Below are 6,614 nucleotides of genomic sequence, written 5' to 3' on the forward strand. Positions count from 1 at the left end.
TAGAACCCCGACATGCCAGGAAAAATCTGTAGTTCCTCGAGATTCTTCGGCGCTGGCCATTTAAGAATAGCCTCTACTTTTTCTGGCTCCATCCGCGTACCATCGACGGATATAATATGGCCAAGGTAGTGAATTTTTGTTTCAAAAAATTCACATTTGCTCTTCTTTGCAAATAGTTTGTGCTCTCGCAACAACTCGAACATAGACGCAAATGCTCTATGCGTTCTTTATGTGTCTTACTGCACACAAGAATATCATCTAGGAAAACTACTACGAATTTTCCCAAATATGGACGTAAAATGTTGTCCATCAGCGTCATAAACGTCGCTGGAGCAAATGTGATTAATTAGTGTTTAAAAATGTGATTTAAAAAGAAAAAGGAGGAAAGAGATGTGTGGACACATCTCTCCCCCATTCTGTCTTTGTTTTATTTTTGCAGGCAGTCCACTGCTATAACTGCACATGGCTATACACGGTGCTATATGTGTGGTTATAGCCGCACACCCCTAACCGAGTGTGTAATCATGTGATAAATAGATTCTTTTAAATTTGAACGGGCCGAAACACGACAATGCTCTCCATGTATTGTAGTGAAATTCCCTCCTTGATATTTTTCAAATTCCCAAATTAATAGGAGCACACCTCTCCTCGAACCTCCAAATTATCTTCCAAACTTCCAAATTCTTGTCACGTGGCAACTTCATGAAACTCTGTCTTTATATAATATGTACATAGAGATATATATAGATATAGAGATGTCTTTTATCTTTTTTTTACAATGAGAGAGAAAAAGAGAGTGATACCTACATGTTGAAGCTATAGAGATATAGAGATGTCTTTTGTATTCACACAATGAGAGAGAGAAAGAAAGAGATACCTACACATTGAAGTTATAGAGATATAGAGATGTCTTTTGTCTTTTCTTTGCAATGAGAGAGAGAGAGAGAAAGAGAGAAATACCTAGACATTGAAGTTTTCATCATGAAGCTCACCTTTTATATATATAGATGTGTTTTGTTTTTTCTTTACTATGAGAGAGATAACTACATGTTGAAGTTTTCATCATGAAGATCATCTTTTAAAATGGAGGCCCGAAGAAAATCATTAGGTAAGAAGGGATGAAGTTTTAACACAAAGCTACAAAATTCAAGTTGCACCTACTTGATTACATTAGTAGAGATGAAGCCTCTCGTCTACAGTCAATCAAGGAGCTGTTCATTTGCCTGGATCTCATCTACCATCGACATCTACATAGATCATTATAAAAGCCAATAACATCATCATCTCCAAGATGGCGAGAGGGAGTTGTAGAGGGTCATCAAATGGAGAGTAGTGTAGATGGGGAAGGCCTCTGTGTGTGCTTCCTCGTGCTCCCCACCGTGCTTGCCTGTGTGATGATCGGCATCGTGGCGGTGGGGAAGCGCTTATCCGAGGTAGCCCCTACCTCTCAGGCCGACCCTTCGCTCAACATCATCAACGAGATCATGCACCTTCTTGGCGTGTTCAACCTGGGGGACTTCATCCCTATCTTGGGTTGTCTGGACCTTCAAGGCTATGAAAGGTGCATGAAGAGCGTGGGACAACGGATGAGCCGCGTCTTGCAAGAGGTGGTGGACCGTCGGCGCGCGACTGAAAAGCAAAGGAAGGGTAGACTCTCCTGAGGATTTGTTAGACGTGCTGCTGTCAATCGGGGATATCCTTGATACTAATATCAAGGCGGTGCTAACGGTAAAGAAAGTATTTTTTAAATTTAGAGGATGTATGGGTTAGTCCTAGAATTGTTTCTTCTTTCCTTTCGAAATAATTGACGATCTATTAACTCCCCAAATTTACTAATTGCTAAGGTTGTTAGAGTATCATGAAGATGCAAATGACACTCTCACTCTCCAAATGAATGGATTTTGATGCAAGATATGTTCATAGGAGGAATAGACACATCCTAGATCACTGTCGCCCTTGCAGAGCTCCTTGCTAACCCGACCACCTTAAAGGCATTACAAGAGGAGCTTAATAGTGTAGTGGGAAAAACACGCCTTGTCCAAGAGATAGATATCCATAACCTACCTTACTTGAATGCAGTTGTCAAAGAGTATATACGATTACATCCAAATGTAGCACTGTTATTACATGAATCAATTCAATCGTGTCAAATATATGAGTACATGATACCACCCAAGACCCGTACATTCATAAACGTGTGGGCAATAGGAAGAAATGCTGATGTATGGAAGAACCCTGTACAATTTCAACCAAAGAGGTTTTTGGAAGGGAGTTGTAGTCAAGTGAAACCGCATGGCCATCACTTCCAATTATTGCCTTTTGGGTCGGGTAGAAGAAAGTGTCCTGCATTCACACTAGGTTTGGTGAACATCCACATCATGTTGGCAAGCCTAGTATAAGGTTTAGATTGGGCACTTCCAGAGTCTCTCACACAAGTTGATATTTCCGAGACGTTTGGATGGATGGTTATGATGGCCTCCCCATTACCTACCATCCCTACACCCAAGTTGCTTGCACATGTCTATGAAGGGCTTCAATAACCAAGCTATGCAATTTCTCCTCCCAAGAAAGATGATGTCCTAAAAGAGCTCTAAAGTATCTCTAACCTCTAAACCAAATCATGTACTTCATCCTATAATTCCAAAACACGGGAGGATGATTGTGTAAAGAAATTTTATCTTCTTCGAGATATATTTCTAGCCTATCATGGGAATGCCTTAGCATTATTTTCTCTTTGAATGAGAGTTTAAATACTTAAAAAACTAAAGGAGATGTATTCAATATTGTTAAATGAAAGTGGTAAGACTAAGTTACACTTCCCAATCAGCCTAGTTGTACAGAATCAAGCTCTAACAATTACCCATTTTCTTTATCCTAGATTTATCACTTTATACCTACTCCTTTTATGTGTCTTGAATATAATATGATTATTTAAATAGTTAATCTAGTTATAGGTCTATTAGTTTTTTAATCTTTTGCTTGTTGATGACACTCTTGCTTGATGGGTTCTCTTTTATTTTCTAAACACCTTTGGAAATAATAAAGACTATATATTTTCTTTAGCCAAAATTTGGCTTATAGACTTGAAATCTATTATCCATTCTGTGATGTGCCTTCCTCTCCTTTTCACTTTTATTAGAGGAAGTAAGATTATTTATTTACCTTTTTCTTGTGTGCCAATGTTTTTACCATGTCCTGTTAGTAAGGTATGTCATAAGACTTAAAAGAACATTTACATGCATTGTTTAAGAAAACTGTGTCATCCTTAAAAAGGAAACTTTTATGCCATATGAGGTTACCAAACTAGCGCTATTTAGAGATCAAGGCATATAAATCCACCATGCAAAGCATTTGATTTGCTTCCAGCTACCTTCTATGTATTTATCATCTTCTTTTGGGGAAGGAATGATAATTTCCTTCCATTTAGCTTCTGTGTATTTATCATCTTCTTTTGGGGGATGGAATGATCTAGATCTCAGGATACACACAATGTGAAAAACAAAACACAATTTTTTTCTCACATAAAGTGAAAAAAAAACACAAAGGGTGGATTAAAGTGGTGGAGGTTTGTGCTTGGTGTGTGCTCAACACATGTGATGTGTCTGATCCTGGCAGTGGTCCTTCTAAACTTGGTGGTGCATTCGACATTGCTGTAACGGTAGTGGTCTTGGGTGGCCCTTCATCCTAGCTTCTTCGTTTCTAGCGATGTAACTTCTCCTAGCACACAGCCTGGTTCTAGCATGTGCTCAATGATGTCTACACCGTTAGCTCAGATAGCTTGACGATCCACGAGTTAGATCACTGCTCCTTTCTCTGCCAAAACACCCAGCGCTGCCCATGCTCCTCTAATATTATCACCCGTGGTGGCAGTTCTCGGGGCTGGAAGAGACACATAACGAAGGTCCGAAAGCTGGTTGCGCAAAGAGACACTAGAGACCAAGGTGTTGATGATCCACAATCTAGAGTGCGCATCACCTTGTATGCTTAGCAAGAGGGACATGCTCGATTGCTTTCGACGATGCCCCCACAGACGTGCACAGCGACTGTGCATGCGAACGGCTGCAGTGGCATGAGCAGAAATGTGGGTAGGTTTAGGGTTTTGTTTTGTTATTGTTATTTATTTATTTGTTGGTTTAATTAACAATGAAGTATAAGAAGTTTGTGGAAGGGGCGTGCATGCCACCAGTAAATGTTTTTTAAATATATATATTAATTTAATGAAGTATAAGAAGTTTCTAAAAGCCAAAGGGAAAGGGAAGCACATGCAGAGGGATGCAAGTTGTTCTTTTGAAATAGACTAGTGGGCTTACCTATACTTCGGACATATATGATTCTTAGCTTGATACTTTTTCAACTCCTAGATTAATAAGAGTGTATCTCTCCTGTAACCTCTAATTTGCCTCCCAAACCTCCAAACACTACAAGAGATGGGGAGTGTAGCCCTGTAGCATAGCTGCGTGAAGAGGAGAGAGTAGAGAGAAGGGACTCGGGTAGACACACGGGGTGTGCATAGTTCCCTCTTGTTGCGAGTATCGTTAAGGGTTTTCAGCGTGCTTCCTTAGCTCCTCATCCCATCTCTCTTAGTCAACAAACCAAGGCTTTTGTCCCCCCATTTTCATTGCTTGGGTGTGTAAAAAAGTAGATTTGGTGTCACATGAACATGGGGGATGGGGCCTAGGCCCTTGCGCTTAGGGTCATTTACATGTGTGCCTTTGGGGGCCTTGGGCTATATGATACATAGGACTCATAGGCATTGGACACACTTTTATGATCATTTTGACTATTATCTTTCTTGGAGCTCTCATGTCCAAGCTTTCATGGTGAACATCTCCCATGTAAATTGTTAGGATGGTCACCCACACCCATTGTAGGAGGGGATGGTTTGTAACAAAGTAGATTTGGTGTCTTGTCTATGAAGGATGGTAAGGTGAAGTACCTTGCAGATGTACGTCATGTTCTGAACATTACAAAGAATATTGTTTCTATTGGCTAGATGATTGAGGAGTGTTTGCAGGTTCCGTTTAATCGCGATGGCTGTTTTGTAGAAGACTTTAAAGATAAGTGGTGCAGGTTGGTTCCAAAAGGCAACAAAGTGGGAAGAATGTTTACATATGCATAGTCGTGTGTGTAGCCACGTACTCGAAAAACAAATCTAGACATTCAGCTAGAGAGCATTCCAGACAGATCAAAATATCCCAGTATCACAAAAGAAGAAACACAAAATGGGAGAGTGGGGCATCAGGTTAAGTGAGATTTATTAATACATAAGGATGTGTGTGTGGCGGCGAACATGTCATGCGTGAGTGCATGCCCTCATACGTTGAGGAGGGTGATGGCTTGTATGCATGGAGGAGGATTGGATTAAATGTCCAAAGGAGGATGTGGGAGGCTAGGGGGGTTGGGGAGAGGAGTGCTCTGAAGACATGAAATGATCGCGACTGCAAGAGGATGAGGGAAGAAACCAAAGAAGGTGGCTCCAGAGTGGGTGCATCATCACCCAGGCTCAAGAACCCAGACCAAGAGTGGTAAGGTATATTTGAAGGTCTCACCCTGGTGAGGAGCTAAGTTGGTTTGTTTTCTCTGTGCAACACAATTGTGTTATGTTCTGGTAGGCCTCCATCTAAAGCTGTATCACGAAATGGCTGCAAGATGATGTTTTCCATGGTAAGAGTTGTCTCCCAAGTTTTCTACTTAGGTAAGGGATTTTTTAATATCTTGTTCACTAAGGCCCATGCCATTTCTGAGCTATTTGCAAGAGCCCCTCTGTTTATGGATCATAGGGTGATGCATGCAAATATTATTTGCCGAAAGAGGATACGGGAAAGTGCCAAGCTAATAATGTGTGCATCTCCTGGAACATCTCAATACAGACTCCTAAAACTCTAGAGGTGGATCTTTGCGAGCTAGGAAAATTGGAACTGAATTTGGAATTTGGGCCTTTTCCTGGGGCATGTTTTAGATATGGTAGATTTGGGCATATACCAAGGAATTGTGTAAGGGTGGTGCAAGCTAAACCAGAGGTGAAACCAAGGATAACGAAGAAGTTGAGGTAGATAACATGACCAAAGAGAGGGAGGCATGCAGGAATAGTGTGGAAGAAAATAAAAGAAAAGGGATTCTGGTTAATGAGGGGATTTCTTCAGGAGACGAAGGGTGGAGAAAGGTAAAAGGGAAAACTAGCTTAATACAGGGTAAGGATGAGACCATAAAGACTGTTAATGAAGTTGGGGCTTGGGCTAAATAAGGAAGTAAATCATCAGATATGGTGGGTTTGGGCATATACCAAGGAATTGTGTAAGGGGGGCACAAGCTAAACCAGAGGGTTAAACCAAGGATAACGAAAAAGCTGAGGTAGATAACATGACTAAAGAGAAGGAGGCATGTAGGAATAGTGTGGAAGAAAATAAAAGAAAAGAGATTCTGGTTAATGAGGGGATTTCTTCAGGAGACGGAGGGTGGAGAAAGGTAAAAGGGAAAACTAGCTTAAGACAAGCTAAGGATGAGACCATAAAGACTGTTAATGAAGTTGGGGCTTGGGCTAAATAAGGAAGTAAATCATCAGATAGGGTAAGTCCTCTTTTGTATTCGAATTTTTAAACCCGTTAGGAGAGGAG

At 40.8% G+C, this 6,614-nt stretch overlaps 1 pseudogene; it reads left to right on the forward strand.

The window, feature by feature from the left end:
• Positions 1 to 1,394: 1,394 nt before the first annotated feature.
• LOC147607997 (cytochrome P450 93A2-like) lies at positions 1,395 to 2,399 on the forward strand (annotated as a pseudogene).
• The last annotated feature ends 4,215 nt before the right edge of the window (positions 2,400 to 6,614 follow it).

This window comes from Cibotium barometz, chromosome 54 (genome assembly GCF_041138505.1).
Source record: "Cibotium barometz isolate CiBa-2024 chromosome 54, ASM4113850v1, whole genome shotgun sequence".
NCBI lineage: Eukaryota > Viridiplantae > Streptophyta > Polypodiopsida > Cyatheales > Cibotiaceae > Cibotium > Cibotium barometz.